We start from the raw sequence: 26,580 nt of genomic DNA, 5'->3' as shown, positions 1-26,580 counted from the left end.
GCTGACTCCCAGAGGTTTGTGTTCTGGTGGTCACAGAATCAGAGGAATTATGCCTCGTGATCGCTTTCTCAAACAATGCTCCTACGTCCCTAATGATTTAACAGCTGTCTTGCAGTTGTGGTTCTTATATCTACCTTTATTAGATCTCCAGCTAGCCCCATGGCCTCTTTCATCTTCCTTTCCCAGGGCCCTGGACAGATTCCTGCTAACTTGCCGTTGCTTTGTATCTGCCCGCGGATTGCTGGTGCTGCTATTCTGACAGCCTACCCAAATCCTTCTTTGCTCAGAGGAAATAATAACTCTCATTCAGTTGCTTTCTTAGCATTTATTGTGACATCCAAAGACAAATGCAAACTCATCTCTAGAATCATTATTCTCTTTGAAGAACAACGGATTGTCAGGGGAGGCATTTTTTTGTGTGGATTCACTTAGAAGTTCTGTCCCCCAGTGTGGTTCTCCAGCTGCCCCTGTCATATCCTCAGTTGTTGTTTATCCAACTTTTAATAATTTCCTTTTCATGCTAGAAAGGCCCACATAATTTTCTCTGTGTGTGCATGTATTTGTATTTACTTCATTTTTTTTATTTCTTTAAATTCATAACATACAAAATATATAGAAAAAGACATCCATTGCACTAGATACATGCATTATGTATATGCATAAATTTTATATATATATTGGCCTGAATTTCTTAAAATGTCTAGGGATTTTGTGTGCCTACGTTTTCAGTGCACTGTTGCAGTCTTCAAGGTATATCTTAATCACCTCACATCATGACTAATTCTTGGAAGAAACGTACTGGTATGTGAATAGCTAGGCTATGCCCTACTTCTACGTAGAGACGAGTGGAGGGAATACTTCTTTGTATACTACTGAAAGAGATGAAGACTGTGGATATTACTTCACTTCATCAAAAGAAAGAATATCACTTAGTATGTTACCAGCAGCATTGCTTTCTACACCTGGGCATCGGCTATTTATATGTTTTCTGGATCACTAAAGGTACTTTGAGGTTCCTGTTTAATACTACGGTGGCTTTGATTAGTGGACTCTGATTTTGACTAATCTCCATTTCATCTGAAGATGGGAAATCAAGCCTGGCCTGAAACCAGCCCAAGGTGGCATGAAAATCCCTAGCTTAATTTGTTCTATTAACATAAGCTTTCACCTAAAAGTGTTAAGATGAGATCAGCACGAGGCTTGCCATTACAGCAATGTGCACAAATATGAGGGTGGAAAATTGCTCAGAGAAACTGTCATTCAAGTTCTCAGGGTAATGTAGGAATGTTGTTTATTCTCGTCTGAATAACAATAGCACCCTTACCTGTAGCAAAAGAAGTGGAAAGAAGCAGCAGAGAGAATATCCTTCCAGCCATGACTTTGGGTTTGACAATCTCCAATGAAATTGATGTTTAAGTGCTGGCTAGTGTTCCCATAAAAGGCCATCACCTTTTTTTGTGACATTACTGGTTAGGGTAGAACGAAGAGGGAGAACAGGAGGAAAATGAAGAGGGAACATTAGAAAGTGCAGCCTTTGTCTTACAGGAGTGTATAGGATTTTCACTGGGATCTTTTTTTCAGTTCTGTGTCCCTAAAAAAAAAAAAAAATAACAACTTGCAGAACGCATTTGAGAAAGAAACTGGAGGGTTAAGTTGTCAGGTACTAACCTGAAACACATAAGCCCTGGGCTCTTACCCTTGCTTTGCCACAGCTCTCCCAGAGGACCCTGGGGAAGCCAGTTTGGGCATAACAGCTCTTTCTGCCTCCCAGGGAGGCTGGGGGAAGAGGCACTGGAGATCAAGTGGAGCTCTGACATAATGGTGACAGTGGCCTTCCAAGGAGTTGATATAGATACCAAGGTTTGATACGATGAATTGGATTCATCGAACTGAAGGTAGAAAGCAGGGATCTGTGCTGGAAATGCTTCCTCTTATAGGGATCTGTGCCACTCATGCACCTGGTGCGAGGGGCTCATAGCTTTTCCTTCTGTGTTTCTTTCAAAATTTACACAGTGAAAGTGTTGTAGGTTTTCTGTCCTGCATTAAAACAAGGGTAATATATATATTGTGTTTATAAAATAAGAATTTTACAGGCATGAAGGACATCCATCCTATGTTACATAAACATAAGTACTTTTTGCTTCCTTTTCCTCCTTTTCCCATGTTTATGCCATACAAAGAAATTATTAAAGCAAATACAGTTACAGACATTTTATCTCTAATCTGCACAAAATTTTAAAACCTTTTCTCACATCCCAGCATATATAACTACTACTTTAAAGGCAAAGAGGAGTTCTGTGGCTGGGAGCTGAGGAATATGAAAGGTTTAGTAGCCTTCCTGTGAGAGGAATATGATAATGTTCACTGACAGAGGAACTACGAGGAACAATTATCCCAAGCTGTGTCTTTCAGACAATGCTGTCAGATTTTCCACTTCCATGAGCACAGCTGGGCATGCGGTGCCAGGGTGAGAAATTCCACAGTGGCTGGAAGCTGAGAGTGCTGGGTGCAGGGCTGGCCTTTGGTGCTGGAGGTCAGGAGCAGAAACTGGAGAGGAAAAAGGAGGATGACTTTCTCAAGCTTTGAGACTGTAATTTAAAAAAAAAAAAAAAAAAAAAGGGAAGGAAAAAAAAAAGTTTGGTACTGTAAGGAAGGAATCTTTCAAAGATGTTCCTTCCCAGACTGCTGCTCCTTTGAGTTTTGTCTCACAGTTCAGGTTCTTAACATACCTGTACTGCCTTTACAAGATATATGCCACCTACTTCCAGCTGTCTTTGGTCTTGGGCAAATTTGCATCTTACATATAAGTCTGCTGAAATGTTTGGGGTTTTGTTGTTTGTTTATCATTTGTTTTCTTCTGTGCCACTGGTACTTTACATGTTTTTGTTTGTTTTGTTAATTTTGTTTTATTTTTTTTTTGTTTGTTTGTTTTTAATTATGTAATATGCCCAATGTTAGCTAATTGAATGTGGGAGCTCTGAAGGATGAGGAAGTGATCCAGGTCAAACTCCAGTGGGTATTCAAACCTGAGATCTGTTTGGATGCAGAGTTTCAGTCCTACCTGGTTTACTTGGGTCAGCCAGCAATTTTGACTCCATTTCTGACTTTTGTATATGTATAGCAGTGTGTGCGTTAGGTAGGCTTCAAGCTGGTTAGGTTGGTTTCCTACAGGGAAACAAAGAAGTGAAGAGATTCCAAACAAGCAACAGTGGAGATGGTTAACTCGGGATCTGTGAGTGCTTCAAGTGCTATAGATTGCTTCTCATATACACATCACGTTTTGCTTTATGTGGTGTTTGAAATATTAAATGGTACAGCCGTATGTTACATCTCCCGATTTGATCAGTGTGCTGTTCTTGGTAACTTTTCATGATTCTAGCTTTTTAAGAATGGTTTGCTAAATGCTTGAGTTAGATAATCTTTGGGACTCCTCTTAGATTACCTTCTTAAATTATCATATAGATTGCCTGTTACATCAGATTACCTTGACTTTTGCCTACTGCTTTGCCTTAGTGCTTGCAAGGAATGGTCTCTTTTCTCATTCTTTGTGTGAGTTGTTTCACAGAGATGTTCCCTGGCCTACCTTTTTAATGTTTTCTAATTTCTCTGTTGAAAACTTGGGAATTCTGGATAATTCCCTAGTCAGTCAGACAGCTCAAATAATGGACCCCCAAATGTAGGCTGTTAATTATTTTTCAGTGCAATGGCAATGTAATGTGTGACAATGGAGCTTTTTGGTAACAAGCAAAATCATTTTGGACATGCTGAAGACTAGAGTGATTAGCACTTAAATAACACCACGCTTCTGAGGATATCAAAACACTTCATAGCATTTAATGAAGGAGGCCTTCCTTCTGTACCCGAAGGATATACTTCACTACTACTAGCTCTCTTCATAGGGAAAAGAGGAAACTGGTTCAGGGAGAGGTGAGGGACTAGGCAAAATTATAATTAGTGGCTGTGTTGTCTGACCAGGGTCTCAAACTCAGACCAAAAGGCGATGTGTTTTGGTCCTTTGCATGCACCCGACAGGGGCCTGTTGTCAGCAGGGAAGTCCTGTGGGAACTACAGCATTGCTGAGGCTCTCCACAACCAGACAAAAAGGTTGCTCCGTGGGGAGAAGAGCCTGCCAGCAGCTGGTGGGGTGATGAAAGAGAGAAAGGAGAACAAGAATGCCAATAGACTGAATCATTCCAATTCTATAAGGAAGAAATTCTTCACTGTGAGGGTGGTGAGGCCCTGGCACAGGCTGCCCAGAGAAGCTGTGGATGCCCCATCCCTGGAGGTGCTCAAGGCCAGGCTGGATGGGGCTTTGGGCAACCTGGTCTGGTGGGAGGTGTCCCTGCCCATGGCAGGGGGTTGGAACTGGATGGGCTTTAAGGTCCCTTCCAACCCAAACCATTCTGTGATTCTAAAAAAATGGATAGCTGATTATGGAGGGAGAGCCTGGGTGAGTGCAAGAAATGAGTGAAAAAGCAGGAGAAAGTAAAGGACTGTGTGGATGAAAGGGTGAACTACTGAATGCGTGAGCCCAAAGCATCCTGGGCAAAGGAGAGTAAGATGTGGAATACTAGCATATATTTGCTTTCAGCTACTGGAACATAGAAACTCATTTTGTTTCCCATGTAAAGAACACTGTGAAGCTGAGCATTTTGTAGTTAATGCTCAGCTTTGAAAAATAAAGTTGTCTGCATGTATTTTGCAACACCTTTGAACTGGACACATGTAATAAATATCACCATGAGATGTCTTAACAGGATTATTTTAGGATAATGGTCAATTTGAAATTTTTAGCCTTTATGTGGCAGGAGATGAGGCCATTAGCTCATGGTTGCTCTGGCTAATCTTTCTAACAATGTAGGAGTACTGTGCTGTGATCATCTTCCTTGTGTGCTCAGCCTGTCCATGAGATAAGGATATCAGACCCCAGAGTCTGTGTTAAATTCTTTTGTAAATAGGTACAGCTGGTTTTCTTTTTTTTTTTCCTTGGTAATTACAGTAAAAATGTACTCCAAGTTATATCTGGTCTTAATGTGGTGTTTGTTTGTTTGTTTGTTTACTTTGCCTTCAGCACTATCTTTAAATCACTGTACTAGGGATTTGTTTTTAAGTTTTAAGAGAGAACTTCCTAGGCATAGAAATACCGGACTAAATTTGCTCTCTGGGCGTTAACATAGCTCCTTCAAGTGCCCCATCTCAGGAAGTGCTCAGGGGCTTTGGGCAACCTGGTCTAGTGGGAGGTGTCCCTGCCCATGGCAGGCGAGTTGGAACTGGATGAGCTTTAAGGTCTCTTCCAACCCAAACCATTCTGTGATTCTGTGACAAAGAGGACACGGAGAGATATACCTGTGTATGAGTCTCAGGATTGACTTTGCTGTATTAGACAAGTTACCTTTTAAATTCTGCTTTTAAGAATGGCCTGTGAGGCAGGTATCTTCAGCCGTACGTGTGTGACATTTAAAAATTATATTACTTGAAAAATACTATCACTGTTACAATTTATTTATTCACTTCTTAAACATACCTACTGTTGAGAAGGGTCTGTGTGATGATTAATGAGACAATTATACACATTAATACCAGAGTAATCAGACCTCATACTTTTAAAACAGCGACAAAATGATACAAAAAATTTTTGAAAAGCATTGTGCTATCTGTAGTTGTCACTAGTTGGTTGGCTGAGACGTATGTAGTGATAGCTGGACTTCATAGTACTGAAGCACTGTCTCTTAAGACATGTCTTGCACATGACAAATTAAGAAAATGAAACACCAACAATTTGAAAGACTTACCGAAGCCATAAAGCAAATGCTGACACTCAGGCCCAGGCCACCAGTTCTCAGCTGTATGTCCTGGGTCCTGAATAGGTACAACATGAAAAGTCTGTAACTGAAAAAAAAATTATCCTGACGATGTTAAGGTGAAATAATGAATGTTTTATCAGGGAATCAGAGGTTATCAGGGAATTCCAATGATTTTATAATAAACTGGTTATCACCAAACGAATACATATTCAAGTCCCACTACTCTAGTCAGCCAGCAAAAGATTACCTCTGAAAGCTCATGCATGAGGTAAAACACATTTTCAAGCAGAACAGCAACGTGTTTCTTTAATTCTTCCTGTCATAGGAAGGTGGTCCTTGGCCTAATTTCACGTTGTCTCTGCACTACCCAGCTGATTAACCTTGAACATCTCATCTAAGGGATTCTTCTGCACAACTGTCCTGTTTGGTTTTGAATATTGGGCTGCACCACCATTTTCAAAGCTGGCTTTAGTGCGCGTCCATTGTTTCTCACTGGCTCCTGAGAGGCCTTTTGGTTGTACATTTTGTTATTTGTACATATTATTTTCACTCTTGTTACAGTTTTCTTTTCAAGCAGTAGACAGAGCTGACTCACTGCTGTTGACTCCATGACCTGCTTCCCATTTCAACCTCCACCTGCTTAAAAAGTTTAGTAGTTGGTGGTCTATCTCCTGGGACTAATGTCTGAGCAATGGACCATTAAAAAGCAAAACAAAAGGTAAAAATCCTTTTGGCTTGTGTGGCAGGAGCTCTGAGGGTGCAAGTAAACACCCACTTTGCTGATCATTGAACCTAGGGAACTGAAGAAAGAGAAGGAATGTTTTTCTAAGCAAAAAGACCTACTGGAAACTTGAAAACCACCTCTTCCTTGCTGTATATTAGCTGATAGGCACAGAAATGAAAAATAGCTTTGTTTGTTCTTCACATAAAATACATTGAAATATCAGGAAGATACCAAGTAGCTTGGTGAGGAGTGAGTAGCGCAGGCATATCTATATATCTAATATATATATATATATTTGGTTTTATCATTGACTCACTCTTGTGACTTTGATCATTTAATCTCTCTGTCTCAGTTTTCCCCAGTATTTAGTGAAGGCTACAAAAATGCATACTGCAGTTTTTGATGTTACAGTTGATTTCTGTAGATTCCAAGAGACGCAACAGTGCTTTAGGTACTGTGTGCCCATTCTGGAAATGCAGCGTATGTTTCAACAACTTACAGTTTAACTAAACTGTGGCTGGTAGAAACTTCATTATGTTAACTTTCCCCATCAAAACCGAATCTCTGTTTTAAGCCTCTGTGAACTCTGTGAAGTAGCAGCACATTTCTGGATATCAGAAAAGGCTCAGATATAGTTGAATGAATTTATTAATGAAGTATTCCCTCACAGCAAACAGATTTGTGCACTCCCATAATTAAACAGTGCAGAAGTAGTACTTCTCACCTTCCCTTTAGAGAAAGTGAAAATAAGCACTGTACAATGTTAGATAGTTTTCTCTAAAATTAAAGTTTTATTGCTGTTGAAATCTTGCAAGTCTTATATTAACAAAACCATGTGTTTTATTTTCTTAAATGTTAATATAGTTTTTTGTTTGCATTTAAATGTTCTCCTGGAGTGTTTATACCACTCCGAAGAAAGAGTATTGTTCACACATGAAAATCTGTAAATGAAACCAACTTGAAACAGAAGTAAAGCTAGCACATCTGTTTTAATATCTCAGAAAGTAAACCAGCTGTGTATATATAATATATACACGCTAGTAGTAGATGTTAAATTAGATTTTAAGAATTTGTTTCAGCTTAATAGCCTAAAATGTTATTAGTAACATAGATAAGGAAATTACTTAATAAAAAATATATGATTTTTAACCCGACAGTGTCCCTCTTAATTAAGTTATGAGATCCTTAGATGAATGATGTTATAAAAGTGCAGTGTGTAGCTTCTATTATTTATAACAGAATGCCAAAGAGCTAGCTCAAACCGATTAAAGCAAGGAAAATCTCATTGAAACTTGCCATTCTGAGTAAGTGAATGGTGAATATTTCTAGAGAATTCGTACAGCTTTAGCATCTCAAACATAGCAACCAGCTAGCTCCTTTTGATGCAAGAATTAAACATGTTGGGAAAATAATGATGATACTATTAAATTAATAAAAAGGATGGTCTTGGCAGGTTCTGGAATGTGAACAAAAATACAAGTATTTAAATTGTGATAAAATTTAAATTAGAAGTCTGGGTATCCTCATCTGCCTTACAATGTCAGCTTTGCACTGATTTTTTTATTATTTTTTTAATACAAACTTTAAATATTCCTATTAGGCAGGTAATTTATCTCCCCTGCTACAGACCACTATGGGGCTTGTTTCTTCCTGCCCTAAGCTGGTTGTCCACCCTTCAGCACAGTGAGTGTTGTAGACCTGCAAACCTTTAATCTACGTCTCCTAATAATGACAGCAAAGATTTGGGGTTTTAGCACTTCATGTTTGACTCTGTTGCAGGGCTGAGGAGGGTTGATGTGTGATCCACAGCAGGACTATGCTGGCACAGGGCACTGCTGAATCATTTCCGTCCTTCATGGTGGGGGAGAAGTGATTTGGCAGGGACCACAGAGGCCAAGACTAGCAACTCACCCAGGATCCCAGCTGCAAGCTCAATTCTGTGCAGTAAAACAGCAGGACCCTTAAGAGAGTTTGTGATCTCCAACCTCTCAGCTGCTTTTGGAAATCCCCTACCTCATCGCTTTCTTTATCTGTAATATGTGTCTTTTAGCTCTATAGAGATCAGGTGTGGCACACGGCTTTAAGGACAGGAAGGATCTTGACGCAGGAGAATTAAGAGGGTAAATACTCATTTTGTTGGTGTTTAACTTATCATTAGTGAACTTTTACCTCTGCTCACTTATTGTAGCAATTAGGTGCTTTGGAAATTAAATTATCTACAATTTAAGCAAATAAGAAAGCTGAAATCTCAGCTACATGGAAGTCAATGTGGTGGTGTTTTTTTGTTGTTTGTTTTTTCCTTCTTTCTGGTGCCATGATTTCATCCTAAATATCCAAGTCATTGAGGTAGGGTTGATTAGTATCTCTTACGTTCTTTTACCAGTGCTTACTACTCTCTTGAGGGCTATAAAAATAACTTATTATATGGAATTTAAATCAAAATGTATGCAGCATAAGCAGATTTTAGAGAACTTGTATTTGAAATGTTTCTTTTCCTAGTCTGCCTTCAGAAAACTCCTAAGCAAAACGAATAATGAAGTAATTCATTTTAAAGGCTTGATTCTGGAAATATGGTTGAAGGATTCAAAAGACCTAAGCACATGTTCAAGGAAATACATGCTATATCTTAACACGATTATCATTTTAAGCCAGTTTCCTATAGCAGTTCGATCTATAACATGTAGAACTGATAGAATATAATCAAGTCTTATGATGATCATGCTTGGCATGGAAAATGAATATATGCAAGGCTTCAGCTTAGATTAACCATGCACCACAGATGCATTCATGAGCCCGTTTCCTGTTTTGCTTTATAAGCACCCCCAATCCAATCCTTTAGAGACACTTTTATCTGCTAATAAGCATAATTACAGTCATTCCTGCTGTCATTTATAAAATTATAAGACATTCATTTAGTCAGTTGTGGTGTTGAAGGCTGCTAAGTTTCCCTGACCAGGGAAGTTCTGCTGAATTCCTTAAGAAGTCACCAGCACACCTGGTCCGGCAGCCCTCTCTCCGCTAGATCATTAGGCTGTGATGAACCACTGACTGCACAGAGATTTCCACAAGATAGACAAGAAGTTCAGGTTCTCACCTCTGTTCACTTTGTACCATTTATTACTGCATAGAGAGGATCTAATTTTCTGCATCTGGCGGGTGTGAATCTAGACCAGCTGCCCTGACACCTGAAGGGTTTCAGCGGTGTGCATTTCTGCAGGCCCAAGGCCTTTAAAACCAAGGGGCGTGGGGGGGCTTGTAAATTTGGCCATCTGCTGAGAGTTTTGTGGAGCATTACACAGGAGGGGAAATGCTCTGACACAACTCCACTTTAAATGGCATATCTTGAGTGACTTCAAGGTAAGGAGGCTGTCCTGTAGGCCTTCAGCTGCTGAACGCAGCTCGTGGTGCTACATTTAACTTCAGCCAACATTTCCCCAGTTGAGAAGCTCCTTTGCCATGTTTTTAACATGTAAATAATCCACACAATTTAGAAATCTAATGTTATTCTATGGGACAACAGCATTTCCTTTGGACACTCATGACAACAAATAGAAAACTAGGTTGCTTATATTTATAACCTTTCAATCTTTCTGTAGGTATCCAAATGCTTGCCTCAGATAGTGAAGAGATTTTACTCTTAGTAGCTCCACAGACAATAAATTGCAGTTGTCTTCTTAGGAATGGGACATCTTCGAGTCGGTGATATGAATAACTGATCACTTCTTGTATGAAGGAAACTCAGGCCTCGTGTATTTAAAGTCATCCTGCTGCTTACTACTCAGTATACTACCACGAAGTCCACAAGAAGTAGGGTGGTCAGATGACAGGTCACCTGAACACATCCGGAGTCTGGACTTTGGTTATGTATACTGATGTTACATATAAAGCATCTGATACACTTCCTTGGGCCTCACGCCCTTTAACAAGAGTTTGGCATATCTTTTTAAATCAGTAGGAGGTTTGTCATTGATTTGAATTTAAATTGTGAAAAGGCTCTTGTTTTGAGGAAAGATATCTAAAAGTACCAGAATATGCACATCTGTTAGCCAGACGTCACTTCAAAAACCTAACTCTAGTAGAAAGTTTTAAAGGCTTTGTGGAAAATAATGGACCACTCTGGGGAACTGCGGAATATTCAGATTAATCATCTAGACAGAAGTTTGTGAGTCTAGGGACTGTTCAGTATAGAAATGCTGAAGTCACTAGCAAAATGTTATGGTAGGTCACTCAGTTCTACTAAAAAGGAATATCGTCCTTTTAACTTGTGAAATCCTGCTGTCTATCTAAAGGTGGGTCATAGTAGAATAGTTCAGAGACAGCACTGATAAAAACTGTGACTGTTACTAATTTCACCCTCACTGATATATGTTCCATGCAACTGCTGTTTCCTCTTCCTAATTCACATTATAGTTGAGGGGTTTTTTTGTTTATCCACATGAATAGACAAGCTCATGAAATGGTCTCAAGCAGCAAATGGCTTTGGAAGACAGACAAAGTGAACTAATCTCCAGTTTATAAACGTACTGCAATGCTGAAAGAGCAAATGCTTCAGCAAGCAACTTTAAAGAGGAATTGGGTTGTGGAGTTTCTGAAGGAAAGAAGTTGGAGGTGACAGAGTACAATAAGGCCAGAGCACAATGACAGCCTGACTAGAGAAATTTGATTATATAAAGAGGGATAATAGATGAATCAACTAGAAAAACAGACACCAGAGAGAGCAGACAGAATACAAGAAAAGAAGCATTTGACCATAGGAAAATAAAATGAAGAGAACTTAGCAGTTTCCTACTAGCCACCCTTTGAAACTGAATGGAGTATGTGAGATTTTTAAAATATCGTTTATTTCTTAGACTGCTGGAGAAAGGACACTGCAAGGGACGAAGTGACTCTGCTATCACACAGCTCAAACTGCTTCAAAGGTCTGCCCAGTGTGGTAAGTGGCGCAAAGCACTTTGTGATCTCTGGATGGAAGTCTCGATAGTAAGTCCAAAAATTTTTTTCAAAGGGCAAGTCTAGCAGTCTTTAGCCCCAATTCAGGCAAAACTGCCATTGTTTCATACATGAGCGTCTGGAAAACAGAGGATACAGGGGCATTGAGCCAACTGTTCTTTTTTTTTTTTTTTTCCTGTCTTTTTTGACTTTATTGTAGAAAAGGCTGAAAGACTTTTCAGGGTGGAGGACATTGTGAGAAAGGGAGGGGGCCACCCGCTGGTAATGCAAGGCTGAGCGTGTTCTCCACCACTCTCTTTCCACCTGCCCCCAATTTGCCTTATATTTTGCATCATTCAGTTGAGGCCAATCTTTCAGCCTGAAAAAAAGGACTTTGCAGAAAGTTATGGGCAAACAGTCTGAATGGAAACTGTTCTGCAAACTTAATTACAGTGTTTGCAGTTAAATGCAAACTAGTAACAGCACACTGGGATTAGCTGGGTGTTCAGCAGAGAGAGTCCAGGTACAAAGGCTTTAGTTATATGGATCTGAATTTGAATTAGACACCTTTCAGCATCTTAAAAGAAACTCTGTCTCACCTGTGGTTCAGGATGTATCCCTTCTTTTTTTCTTTTTTCTCTTTTTTTTTTCTCTCCCTTACATGTGTGTACAATCAAATCACAGTCAAAGCAAAGCAAACAGCTGTTTGGTTCTCCTTAGGGCTATATTGAAATCAATGAAGCATCTTCATGATCTATTGTTCTTAAAAATGTACACGCTGAGTCACTCCCTCAGCAACATCTTCTTGCAGTTCAGGGCAGGATTTCACCTCAGGTTTCAGTGATTGTTTTGGAGTCTGGGAAGCGATTGTGGATGTGTTCCTTTTGCTTGGGAGTAAGCTTTCCTGCTACCATTAACCTTTGCAATTGCTGACTAGTAACAAAGGGACTTATTTGGGTGCCATTCTCTTCAGGTGTTGAAGCTACCTCTAGTTTGAAAGGGCTGAGCAGAGCGCCGAGTGTGTCGCAGACAAAGGCTTCATGCTGTGCTGCACAGGCAGGCTTAGCTCAGGCAAACTCTCCCTGGAGTCAGTTGAGGTTTTCCCTAAGTGAGAAATGAGTTAAAAAACTGAGGCAAGATTCTGATCTTTTACCCAGGCACAACTCCAGCAACTTTGGAAGAGTTACTTTTGACTTACAGCATTGTAACATGGATCAGAGTCTGGACTACAATAAGGACTTCAGCATTTGGCCCCGCTTCTGTGTAGGCTTTTATTAATTTATATATATTTTTTAAAAGGACAATTACATTGACTTTAATAACCCTTACCTCAAAGTTCACTTTAAAGAAAACTAATAAGGCTTTTTATTTAAAGGGGAAAAAAAAAAAACTAAAAATAAAAGTTTAGCTATGGTCAGCCAGGGTGGGAAATTCCATTGTGGCTGCAAGCCCATGGCAGGTAGAGTGGAATTTAATGAAGGAAACTGCTGTGTTTTTGTGTCTTTCTGTATGTTTTTCCTTTAAAACCAAGAGCTGGGCAGGCTTCCCATTTGACCTGATGTGACCCAAGCAAATTGCTTCTTATATAAAAACAACTGCAGACTTGGAGAATGTGAAAATGCACTGTATCCTTTTTCCAACTCAGGGAAAATGAAAGCCTGAGAAACAGGACGGCCCTGTCAATACTCGTTGAGCAAAACTATCACTCAGACCCGATAAAGAGAGATTAGAACAGGCTTCCTTATGCCAGAGGGATTCATTATAAGTTAGATCTCTTTATGTGTTGTGTGGTTTCTGTTGTGTTTTTTTGTGTTTTTTTTTGTTGTTTTTTTTTTTTTTTAAATAGACACCGTCAGTAAGGGAAAAATCCATTTTTCAAATACTGTTTTTTCTGTGTGTGAAGGGAGCAGGAAAGGAGCACTTGTAAAGGAGGACAGAGAAGGAAAGGGGGAAAAAAGGAATTTAACTAACACATCCAAACTAAAGAAAGAAATTGATAATGGTTAAGATGTAGGCAAAAAGCCCAGCTTTTAGCTTTTGCTGTAACTTGGGAGAGCACAGGCGCAGGGATTCAGGGTGTGTCTGCTGATATTGTATTCAGATGTGTTGCCTTGGCATGTGTACTGACGGATTTATTTAAAAAACAAAGCAAAAAAAAAGCATTGTGTGCTCGTGAAATGACTTCATAAAATCCTTCCCTTTATGAATTATTTTGATCACAGGGCTTGTTGTTTAAATTTCTAAAGTACGGTGCTTTTTTTTTTTTAATTGCCTTCTTTTCAGAACTGTCTGTTCTCAAGTTGGCACCTTTCGCATAACAGCATGCAGAGATTAAAGGAGAGGAGAGGGAGGGGAGTTGGGGGGGCTCTCATCAGACCAAGGGGGTGACACAGCACATAAATCAAACATCTTCTGAGGGTCACTGCTGAAATGAGCCTTGAGCTCTCAGCCCCTTGTCTGCTGTATGGGCAGGTACAATCTTCAGTGGAGAGAAGAGCAAATACTCAAAATGTCGCGTGCTGCCATGTTGCAGAAGGCAGAATAGACTTCTGTTTGCTCTGAGTTGCTTAAAATGGAGGTGAAGGGCTTCTCACCCAGGGAAGAAAGATGCTGTGAAACAAGCCTAGTGCAGTGGGACCTGTCTTTCCGAAAAATGGATTTTGCTTGTGCTCAGTGAGCCTTCTGCCTAGTGGTTGGGGTCTTTTCATGCCATGGCTTGTGAGCGTAGTCAATATACTCTGTAAGCACTGCATGCTAAATGGGCAGATGTTCAGAAGGAGGCTATTTGGACGGTTTTGCGCTAAATATTGTGTTAAGGACCTGCAAAGTCAAGATCCACCACCGTCATCATACAGATCCTGTATTTATCCAAAAGTTGCAATGGTATTTTCAGACTCGGCATGAAAGTCAGAAGGTTTTCCTGGATTAAGGCTCTGTACTACGGATCAGGAGAGCTGGTAGTCACTCGCTGTTTCTTTTTGTTTGCTGGGGATCATTCACAAGCTCCCTAGTATTTTGTTGTTGTTACTTGGTAGGGTCTGAAGTACGATGGTGCTTGGGACTACCCTCCAAGACTATTCCTGCTTGTGTAAAGGAGGAAGTTAGAATAGTCCTTACCTGAAAAGTAGTGTGAGCTTTTTATTCTAACATTGTGTTCAGAGCATTAGGATTTATGTAGTAAGCTGTATTTTCTGTCAGGAATGCTTGTCTTTTCAGAAGGTCGCATGCAGAACCATGAGCCTGGTATTCATCTGAGGACAGGAATAATAGTTTTGTGTTATGTGTATTGATTTATTTGGTTCTCTTCTCATTGCACTGTCTGCTAGGCAGGGAGATCACAGCTGCACATATAAATGTGTGTAGTATCATGGCAAACAATGAGTTAGGGTTCTAGATTATGATGAAGAAGATGCCGATTTCCATGTAAGCAAAGAATCCTTGTTTGGCTTACTGGACGTGATATTAGAGCAAAATACGTTTTACTTTTTGCTGCATGGAATTTTTCTGCTAGTAGCAGAGCTTCCAGCTCCTGACAGATTTGCTTTTAACTGTGTACAGGAAAGTTTCCAAAAAGAGACAAAGAGTGGAAACCCTATTATCTTATTCTAGAGAATTTGTCTCTCAGTTTAGAGACGCTTTGTTCCCAGAAACTCTTTTCCATAGCCTAATACATCTTAATTCTCATATAGACAAATATGACTGTACGTAGATTTTGCTTGTTGTTTACTTCAGGACCTTTCCTTGTACGGATTAGATATCTCTTTAATTTTGAAAGCTGCACTTTGGGTGTCTGGAGATGAGTGCCATTCAACTAGCTTTTCTTGAAGGCAGGTCTTCTTGACCCTTAGTCAGGAGAGTCTATTATGTTTGACATGATGGAGTTCATGTAGAACTATTCTGATCTAAGTGTGCCTTTTTACTTCCTGTGCATAAACATTGGTACCACTTTGCGTTATCTTCCATTATGGGCTGGACACTGAAGCCATCTAATTTTCAATGTATATTAATCCATTCATCCAGTAACAGCTGACTGTATAACGAGCCTGAATTATTTTTTGTAAACATGATTTTCTGCTGCTTGTGCATTTAGCTTTACTGGCCTTTTAGCAGGTAATGGAGGAAGAGTCAAACGAGCCACACAAAAGGTTTCAGCCTGGACTCTTTCTGTAGCATCTAATAAAGTACAAAAGTACAACAAACATGCCAACAAAATGTTGTGCCATGCTTATCGTGCAAAAATTGGGCAGAATTCCTACAGTAAGAGCTTGCTGAGACATACAAACATTTCCGTGGAACATTTTATTTTATTTAACAAAAGGTGTGTAAGTAATACGCTCTAGTTTTAAGTTAGTCTTGTTGTTTCTCATGGATGCTTAGAAGAACAACACCTAGGATGACAGATTGCTCTTTTTTTTTTTTTTTTTTTTTTTTTTTTTTTTTTTTTTACAGGGCAAAGCACTTAGCACAGTGATGAGAGCAGTTTAAGTACATAGGTGTCTTTCTGAGAAGAGATTTAAAAGTGAAGTGCTGTAAGGTGTCTACATTTTTGGCAATGGACATTTCAACTGTTTTGAATTCCAGTGAAAGGCCTAAGGAACCTCCTAAACAGAGTTCAAAGGGCGTTTGGTGGCTCACGGAAAAAATCCTATTGCATGTCAGTTCTCCCAGTCTGGGCAGAATGTCACAGGACATGTCATCATGCGTCATCTGTTATTCTAGTTAGATAAATTCTCAGCTGCTTTTTTTGCCTGTACTCTTTTATTGATTTCAGAGGGAGTTTTGTCCAAGTTAAGAAGTGAATAGTGCTTCAGGATTCAACATCCTGACATTTTTATGTTCCTGGTCTTGACCAAGTATGTGAGCAGTTTGCTGAGTGAAAGTCAGGATGAAATGAAGATGCTATCGCGTGAAAAGCAGAGGAAGAAATTTCTCATTTAGAAATCCAAATTCAGGTGTCAGCAAGAGATGTTCAGTCTGTTTAGAATATTTCTAATTTGTACTAGCCACGCCCAGAGCTTCCGCTGGCTTCAGTGCAGTTATTCTTACAGCTGCAGGAACTTTCCCAATAAACCTGTATCGAAGACCATTTAGCTACGTGGGAATGCTTCCAGTAATGTCCCTGTGCCCTGGTCTGGGCTGCACACGCATGTGCTTCTGAACTGAGTACTATCAGAGAGACTCTATACTCCTGTTTGAAAGATATAAAACAAATTAAATTCTCTGGTCAATAGTTCAGTTTTGATGTCAAAAGTAGTGACAAAAGTGAAAGCTATTGATGGGAATTATAAAAGTAGTATGATGGGTACTGCAATTTGTAATATATAAAGGCTCAGAAAAGAGATTTATTTCTTACTGAATTTGAGAATGTCACTGATTTTGGGATATCTCGTTTCTACTGGAAACAGCATTTGTAAATATTGCAATATTTACACTACATACATATTTTACTTTATATACTTGTTATATTTTTAAGAACAGTGACAGTAATATAAAAACTGGTAATAGTATCTTGAATTTTTATAGGTTTCTTTACCTGAAAAATTTATAAAGGACCTTATAAACATAGTTCTTGCTCTTGTGAATACTTACCGCTACTTACTTAATTTTGAGCATGTGACTAGTCCTGTAAGGCTAAAAATTCAGGGGAATAGCTAACCAGATGTAAGCTGAGTATGTGTGTACATGTTTTTGTAATCAGAGTTTTACATTTTTAAAGAAACTGCACAAAAATCTTATCATTTACTTTAAAAAAAAATACTTTTGGGATAAGACGAGAACATTATTCACTAACTTACGACAGAAATGCATAAAACTTCACTGTTGATACTGCAAAACGGACTTGAAAGAGAAAATTATATTTACCCAGTAATTTGGAATGTGGCAAGCACACTGCAGTACTTTTTCTTCTTTTCCTTGTCTAATGTGCAAAGACTGGCAGGATTTCAGTTCAGTCTAAAGTGAAAATAAATAGGATACCTCACTCAAGAAGAACTTACGTCATTTGCTTAAGAATGCATATAAAGCGTTTGACAGGGTTGAGTGGTATTTTATTTGGTTAAATTAGGGTTTGAGGTATGTGCAGTTTAAACTCCTTCCCCTTCTGAGAATGATAAAAGACAGGAATGCTATAATCATCTGGTTATATGAGGCCAGAACAGGTGCAGGATATGGAAGAATGAATGCTCTTTCCCCTCACATCTGTTCTCTGATGAACTATTTAATTCTTCTTGCAGAAATCTGTTAAAAGCTTCTCCTAAGGCTTCCCTGTAGGCAGGCAGTTCACTGCAGCACCCTACATGCAGCACCTTCTGATGCATGGGAAGTAGCATATGCACATGTCCTTTCCATTTCTTAACGTGGAATGAGAAAAACAGGAATGTGTGCTTAGAAGTCCTCTCTCTACCTTCCTTCTGGGTACAGCAGAGGTTGAACTGACTGAAGAGTAGCATCATGATCCGTTTCTGCTAGTGGGAATAACATTGATTTCTTTTGTGTTTAAAACAACGATTAGAACTGGATTGCTTTACTTTCTGTATGAGGATCTGTCAATTATTCTAGTTTTGTTGTTTTTTTCCTCAATATCCAAACAAATTATAAGTGAAAGCAAAACCTCATAAATGTTTAATTTGAAATTGTTTCTGCTTCTGGGTCAAGACAACTTGAGTTTATCAGACAGGATGTCCTCTTGTTGGGAAAATAAGCTGTGCTACATTCCTTATTTCTTTGTTTCTTTGTGATAGGTATACCCAGATGTTTGAGCTTTTGAAAATGATGGTTGAGTTTTTGAAACTCAGAGCCATATTCTCTTCATAGTACAGATTTCTTCACAATACTTCTGCTAATTTTAATGGGATCCATACATAAACCCCTTTTGTAGATGTAGAGGAAGAGATCTTGAATGTTTTATTCTTCCAATCTGTGTATTGGGAATGCTATCTGATGAAGAGGACGAAAAGAGTGCCAGTTTACAGCAGAAAAGTATTAGAGGAATTCCCACCACACACTTCTCCTGCAGTGAAACACAAGCATATGTTTACAGAAGAAGACTGTAAAGTTTGGTGTGAGCTTGGGTTTCAACTCCCTCCAAGCCTTGACATGCTGGAATCCAGCATTTGAGTCCAGATCATTGCTATTTTGTGAGCCAACAGTCAAAGTCTCAGCTACATGTAAAAAAATCCTGCTTAACATTGGAAACTTGAAAGTCAGAATTTTAGTTTTTTTCTCTAAAATAACTGAAGATAAATGGACCCTATCAGAAGGTGATTTATTCTGCTTGGGTAGACCTCTTATGATGGGACAAATTTCTCTTTAAAGGCACCTTGGTATCACAGAAAGCATTTAAACAAAAGATACTAGGCTTCAGTAATTCATATGAATGTTGCCATTAGGTATTGTACTACCAATGTGGGTCCTTTTATGGGGGAAGTTAGTCCAGGACAGAGGAGAAAACCAGTCACTAAGTGTATGTCACTGCACAGTTCAGCACAGTACAGAGAATGCAAGTCTGCAGTGAATAAACCACCTCTAGGAAAAAGCAGCAGCATAGGTCTGACAGCATGGCACCCTACCCAAGTTCATAAGCACTGCTTCTTCGAAGTATTTCTTTGTTCAGGTGCACCATGATGCTATTCTGCTTTTGAGATCTAGGTTTGATTATCCATGTTGCACTGTGCTCTGCTGGCTGGTTATACAGCCCTTTTCAGACTGACACTGGGGCTAGCTGTAGCAAAAAGAAATAGTATTGTCTAAAAGAAACAGCTCAGTTAGGTATTCACAGTTCACAGTGCAGTTTTTCAATAGAATATTGCAATATGTTTACAGCTGGGCTTGTGTTTTGTTACCGCTTAGTGATATTTATGTTTTGGCTTACTAGTTTTACCAGCCTAGTTTAACCCCAACTGCAGGTATAATGAGTATACATAAAAGTCCACAAACTTTTTAAAATCACTGACTAGAAAGAGGATATTCTGGGAAGGTATTACAAGAGGCTTGCTTTCTTTTTATACCTTTCCTTCTAGATGCATGCTCTTGGCCTCCATTGGAGACAGATGACTGGGCTAAATGGAGCATCTATCCCCATATGTGTTACCATGTGCTATTCAGGAGACCTTATATACATACCTGAATATATGTATGCATATGCAGCAAGCCTTTCAGTCTCCAAGGTGCAGCGAATAATTATTGTCGTCTTGTCCTGTGACATGGGTAGCAGGTGACATGAAGATACTGGTTGAGAACACAGAGTTTCTTAACCCCTAGTTGTGCCTCTTACCTACACACACATCCTTCCTGCTTGAACTCTTCAGTATACTTCAGGCTCAACTTGAACTGCCTAGCCCAGTGATGGAAAATAAACCCTTTTTGATCACTGTATGGGACTGTTAGGAGATTAATGTGAGAAGAAGGGAATGTAGCCGCCAGTCTCCCTGCCAAGATGGCAGGAGTGCCACTTTCATGCTTTCCAGCTGCTCTTTGCTTAGGCCGGTAGAGAATGAGTTGAGCTCACTCATGGAACCCAGGTATGCAGTGCTGCTACCAGTGCCGCCAAATAATCATACATTAGTCATTTCATATTGTGTGTGTTCAAATATGTATAGATGTACACTATGTATAGTTTATGTATAAAAATGTAAAAATATACAAGTGTGCCTACATGCATCCAAGGGAAGCACTGGCATTTAGCATCTGCAGTTCTAATGGCCTGGGGGCTAAGCCTTGAACATAATTTAAATATCCATAGCAGTCTTTCCTTCTTCTCTGCAAAAGGACAATGCATGTTATATGCCTTTCATGCAAATTTGATCTTTCTAGACACTTTTGAATATTAGGACCAGCACTGTATTTGTCTTAAAGAAACATGAGTGTTCTGAGCCAGCGCTTTCTATGATAACGAAAGCATGCTTTAAACACAAGAAAGATTTCCAGTGATCCAAGTTTCTAACAGTACTGTCTCTGACTGATTTCTTATTATGTTCTTGAGCAGATCACATCACCCATTTGCCACTGTTCTTCCATCTGAAAGAGCCATTGTGAGCCTTGATTAAGTGATAATTGGAAGGATCCTTGCAAATGGAAGCTAGTTGTGAAAATGTGTGAATAAATATATAGATGTATGGTCTATAGACATTCTGATGAACTTCACCTCAAACAGCTCGATATCTGTGAGCTTTAAAAAGCAGAGAAGATATCTGTAGTATTACATTGAGTTTTATTCATTAAAAAGATGTTTGAAATACATTATTCTGTTTAGTTCAGCAAGCATTCACCAGTTAAGTGATGAGTTATGGCCTTTTTTTATGGGACCAAAGCACAACAGGAGAAAGTATACTATTCTCCTTTTCCAGTTTTTGCATTGTGACCTGACATTTATGTATATTGCATAAAGCAAATTCTGAGCACTGCAGCTTCAATGACTTGGGAACTGACAAATATTTTTTGTCATTTTTACTTTCTTATTGTCGTTTTCTAAGAAGTTAAACATACTGTGCTATGCAGCTCTTTCCAGATAGCATAGAAAGGCTTTGATAGAGAGGTTAGAGAAGGCTACACCATAACTGTTTCTGTATGTCCAACTTTTCAATATAAAAATAATGCGTACCTGAGTATAACAGAAATGGTTGTGTCTGCTTGATTGTATCTTTAGAAGCCTAATAATCTAAGCAATGAATGATATGATGAACCAAGCATACAACAAAAACTTCCTTTAAATTACTCAGGTCTTTAATTCAAGAGTCACTTTGGTTGAAATGAGTCAGTCTTCCTCTTGCTGGCACTGGGAAATTTAAGAAGAAAAGCAAAAGAATTCCTCCAGCATAACAATACCACCCATTGTAAGTCAGTGCCAGCCAGAGATACCAGGAAGCAAGGAGCTAGGCCAAATCAGCACTTATTTGTTAATTCCAGGAATATTTCAAATATTTGAGGGCAGTTTCCGGACAGAGTGATGATGGCGGAGGGTTCTGGCATTACAGTTTGTTGGGGCATGATGGATCTTGTCTTTGGATCTGTTCACATTCAGGCACTCATTTCATTGCACTTTAAGTGATTGTCCTTCATACTGTTCCAGCAGGAGTGGCAAAAATCTGAATGGACAAATAAAGCAAACAGCCCTTCATCAGAGCCCCATCTGAAGGCCAAGCTCATTTTTCCTATCTGTCTTTTTGAAACTTAATTTTACATCAGACCCAGAGGTCAAAATGCAGGCATTGCAGTTCCGGTGTGCTCACCTAGCAGCTACTGTATTGCAGCTACTATATTTTTAGTTCACTTTTAGGTATAGAGGGAATTCATCTTTATCATTCCTTATTCCCTTGCTGTCCTAGTGCTTCTTCATTGTATTTGTGTTACAGATTTATCAGGTCTTTTGCAAGTACCTCCACTCACTGTGCAGACATCTATTTTTTTCAAGTGGTCCTCTGCCTTCATTACATCTGCTTAACTCACAGTTATTCTGCCATGCCAAGTCTAGTACTCATTTCCTTGATTTCTATTTTTTTCTCCCATTTTCACAATTCGAGTAAGTCTCTCACCCTATGAATTGAATGCAGACATAACCAAGTGAAATTCTATGACTTATATTACTTAGGAGGTAAAACCATGCTACTTGGACAGACTGTTGGAGCTGTAAATCTTTTAGTTTGTTCATTTTGATTCTATGGATGAGTGTTTCCTTCTGACCTCTTAGTTGCATCCAGACTTTTGCAGGAGCAATGTTTTATATGTTGATATGCAAAAAAGATGCATATACAGCAGTGAGTTTCCAATCCTGATAGCATAAATTCACTCAGATTTTTTTTTAAACGTAAATAAATTAGATTAAATTGCAAGGAAATCTGTAAATTGCAAGAAAAAAAAGGCTGAAAAGAAAAATGTTCATTTATATTTTACAGATTATTGTTTTGCAGTCACAGTATTTGAGCATGTCTCAAAAGTTCATCAGGCAATGCAGCCAGTATCTGTCATGAGTTTACGGTCTTGTTTGGCTTTTGCTTTTCCTCATCCTGCTTCTGCTTTTCCTCATCCAGCAATGTGATATGGTACCCAACCTACAAGGTTTTCCATGCTGTTTTGTTAGAGTCACCATGCCTTTTCCAAATCTGTTTCTAGGCTATTAACTGCTTCTGATCTGTCCTGTTTACTCACTTATCTAATTTTTTCCCCCTAATTCAGTGAATGTAGGTCTAGCATGCTTGCTGGAGACACAGGTCTGAATTTCTTTAAAGCAACCTTTCTGCTGTAATGTAAGCAATATTCTTTTGTTCTCTTTTAGGCGTTCCAGGTGTTAGATTTAGTCTTGTAGTTTTTCAGACCTGGATGAGCAATGTTTATCGTAACCTAGTTTTATGCTGAGAAAATTGTTTCTTGCTTACTTTTTTTTTTTCTCTGAAGCCTGATGGAATTTGCACCCTGTTCCACAAGGTGGTCAAGAATGACTGTTTCCCAGTTACCAGCCTGGTCTTGTCTTCTCCACTTCTCCCATTTCAACCATCAAGTGTAAAAATAAGGTTAAGATTAACTGTTACCCAACAGCGGTCTGCATTGCCAAGCAAGGTAACAGAGAAACACACAGCTTCCTTCAAGTTCACAAAATTTCTTGAGCTTGGAATAATGCAAGACTGCTGAGTTCAATTCCAAGAGGAAAGCTCTTCAGCAAGTTCAGGTTGGCCATAGAGCTAGCCAGAAATGGTGGTTAGAGTGAATCCATTCTGACACAGAAAATAGTCACAGAAAAAAAAAAAATTAAAACTGAGAACAGCTATAGTTTCATATTTTGGGAGTGGTGGGGAAACAATGAATATTCATTGATAGAGTGTTGGCTCAATAAAATGTAGGGATTCATTCTGAATTTATATGGAGGTCAGTCTGGGCTGGCTTTCTTGTTCCTTGTTTCTTAACGTATTAACTGAGCGTGTAAGAAAGGAAAAACACACAACAAGCAGCATTTGCTTTCTGCAAATTTGCAGTGCACCAGCTGTGAGAGGGTATGCATTCCTGGGGACAAGCAGTTTTTATACTCTTTTCTGACAAGCACTGTGTAGTTACATCTTCAATCAGTAAATGTATGTGTTTTTAATATATATATATACACACACATGTACATATATATCATTTAAGTAAATAACTGTGGAAGGGAGGAGAAATAGTTATAAAAATAAGCATTCTGAACAACAAACAGGCTTAGTGTACAACTAAAGGAAACTTGGAAGAAACAGGCCTTCATGAAGGAATAACATTGTTGAAACCATATGTTTTCCATGTACCGGGGAGACTGTTTTAATAGTTTACAAATGCATATAACCACAGAAAGACTAAAATTAGTCAGTGCTTTAAAGGGCTAAAGATTGACACAAGTCATTCCAGTCAGTAAAGCACTTCTTTTCATCCAGATCCAGCGAATAAACTTATGTGACTGAGCTGAAGGGAGGTGCTGGGGGGGGGGGGGGGACATGGTGTGTCCCTGGCTGCCGGGGGGGGGGCATGGTGTGTCTCCAGCTGCTGCAGAGTTGTCCAAAACTTTGCACAGCTAATTTGCAGTATCCAGGAGAAGCATTTTCTTCAGGCATTGTGCCTGGTGGGAAGGATGGTGGGCTAGACCACAAGTAACCTGAGTTCTGTCCCTGCTCTGCCACTGGTATGCTAAAAGATCTTGAAGAAGGCATTCCTCCTCCTTGTACTAGTTGTGCCATCATAAATTAACAAATCCCTCTGTAGTCTAGACTGCTTTGGGAACAGCTGATGAAAGGTGGCGGCTAGGAGTTTTATTTTGCCAACCTTTTCTCCCAAAGTTTGTTTGAACTTAGTAGCCTAAAGCAAAACTCAGGTGAGTCTCTATAGCCTCCAGGGTTTGTGCTGAAGCTGTACAAAACCTTCAGTACTGCACGGTATCATTTTAACAGCTCCAGGGTTACTCTGAGCTGGGCCCACCTTCATTAAAGGGGTTTGTAAATCTCAGCAAATCCTTCATCATCTGATCTGAATTACGAACTGGCAATGAAACCAAGATCTTCTGTTGAGCTGTAAAGGCTTTATCAGTCTGTGTAGCCCTGTCTCCACAAAAGCTTAGCTGTCTTTCGGCAGTGCTCTCATGGCAGCTTTGCTCTGCTGCATGTCCTGTTCAGTCTTCTGTTCATCCCTAGATGAGCTTCATCCCAGATGGCTTCATCCTTAATTGATTCTGGGCTGTGTATGACAGCTGAGGCATGCACAGTGATGTCACCCTGTTCTGTGATATCACAGGCTGAACGTGACCTGGGTTCCTCCATCCAGGATCCCTTGTTCCCAAAAGCAAAGTAAGGGTGCCCTTCCAACCCACCTGGACATCTTTCTCATCATGACAGCTGTTTGCATTGTGGTTTGAGCTACTTACAGAGAGAACTAAGTTGCAGAGCTACACGGTAACGTCAGAGTTACTGAAAAGCATGCTTCCTAAGTAGCCAAGTAGTGACTCTATGCTCACCTGACAGATTTTCATCCCAATGGCATTTGTACAGAGTTTCAAGTCTGTAAGAAACCCCATTCTATGTTAGGAGCCTTCTATACAGCCCTTGGTAGGAGCAAGCTTAAGAAAAAGAGATTTACCCAGAAGAAAGGAGGAAAGTGGTTTTGGTCCTCAATAGATAGGCCTGGCACTTTACCAGAAATTTGGACCAGATCTGTGTCGTGGTTTTTTTTTTTTTGTTGTTGTTGTTTTTTTCCCTTGGTGAAAATGCATTAATGCAAACAAACCTGCAAACAGAAAAAAATTTACTAGACCTTCTGCATTACTAGAAATCCTCTCCAGGTCTTTTACTTTAAAACATGGTCAAAGTGTACCTAAGAAAAAGTCTGTTGTTGTATTATTTCCTTTAATGAAGTATTCCATTCAGTGTCTGTCAAAAACAGTCACATGGTAAACATTGAACAGAAATTTGAAATGTTAAAGGAATAAAACTCTTCAGGGAATAAATTATTTTTACAAGTGGCCAATATAAAATAATACAGTACAAGTCTCTTAAAGTAGTAATTGATAAAGGAATAAAACTGCTAAAAGAGTATATTTTTCATTCTCTGAAGCAAACCGTGCAATAGCACTCAGCAGTATTTAATCTCCAGGGGTCTCCAGAACAGGCACAAAAGTGCACGTAACTTAAAATCGACAGGAGGGCTCTTCCACGAGGTCTGTGCTACCTACTGCCGGCTGTCAACAGCCACGTTACAGCAGCAGGCCTGCTCACTCAGCACCACCACAGTTTGCCATTCCCAGGCTTTTTTTCTTTAATCTGGATATTAAGCAGATAATTCCCAAGACATCCCTGTGAAGTGGAAAAACATGATTCTTCCAGCCTGCCGTATGCGTAAACTGAGATATGGAGAGGATAAAGCCTTGACTGAGGTTGGCCTGTTTGTTCTGACATGTAATATGGTTGTGCAGGGCCTCCATCCTTTCATGGCATTTTAACAACCTTTTTAAAATGTGGTTTCCCTGCGTACTACGAAACAAGATTGCTTTGGAGTTACAGCTGTATTGTAACTGGGTCCTTCGGCTTCCTACAGGGCGTACCCAACTCTCCGTATGGAACCAAAGTATCACATTCATCTTGGTGGCTGCCTAATTAAAGAGCTCTTTCAACATATTGTAGGGCTCTGTGAGTGGGCTTCAAAGGCTGACCTTACACAGGCAAAAGGAGAGCATCCCGAGGGGGATAAAATTATCCTGCTACGTGGCTAGAGTGTGATTCTCATTTACCTTAGAAATCGGTCTGTCCCAGAAACGTTTTAGACTTTCATTGAGGAAAAGAAGAGAATTTTTTTCATTAGGTAGATATATTCAGAGAGATTCTTGCATGAAAAGAGCAGGAAAAAAAAAGTGGGGATTTGGGAGAAGGCACATAAATGACATTTCATATATGCTTGTTATAACTTGGTGGGTCTGTGAGAGACCAAGTGACGTCAGTTCATGCAGGCTTAATCCAGTGATGCCCTCTCCCTGAGTTCTCATCCTGTTTTTCCATCCACTGTTCAGACAATCTGCCCTGCAGCACTTGTTTGTTCTTCTTGAGATTGGTCACACTGAAGCAGTTGTATGGAATTAGTTGTTTGTTTTTTTTTTTATTTTTTACTGTACCTGTCAGCTAGTTTTTGGTT

General features: G+C 39.4%; 1 protein-coding gene across 20 annotated transcripts in view; it reads left to right on the top strand.

Annotated features, from left to right (window-relative positions):
• Window positions 1-26,580, top strand: part of ZBTB20 (zinc finger and BTB domain containing 20) — a 453,552-nt gene that overhangs the window by 234,899 nt on the left and 192,073 nt on the right. For 16 of the 20 annotated variants that reach the window (XM_035541102.2, XM_035541088.2, XM_035541086.2 and 13 more), the window contains one exon: window positions 11,379-11,461. The exons of 2 other annotated variants lie outside the window; for them this stretch is intronic. The gene's annotated coding sequence lies outside the window, so the exon portion shown is untranslated. Of the gene's footprint in view, window positions 1-8,619; window positions 8,649-11,378; window positions 11,462-12,614; window positions 12,721-26,580 lie in introns of those variants that run through there. 2 more of the 20 variants (XM_035541095.2, XM_035541094.2) reach the window with 2 other exon arrangements.

Source organism: Cygnus atratus, chromosome 1 (assembly GCF_013377495.2).
Source record: "Cygnus atratus isolate AKBS03 ecotype Queensland, Australia chromosome 1, CAtr_DNAZoo_HiC_assembly, whole genome shotgun sequence".
Classification (NCBI taxonomy): domain Eukaryota; kingdom Metazoa; phylum Chordata; class Aves; order Anseriformes; family Anatidae; genus Cygnus; species Cygnus atratus.
This window is presented reverse-complemented; position numbering and strand designations above follow the sequence as displayed.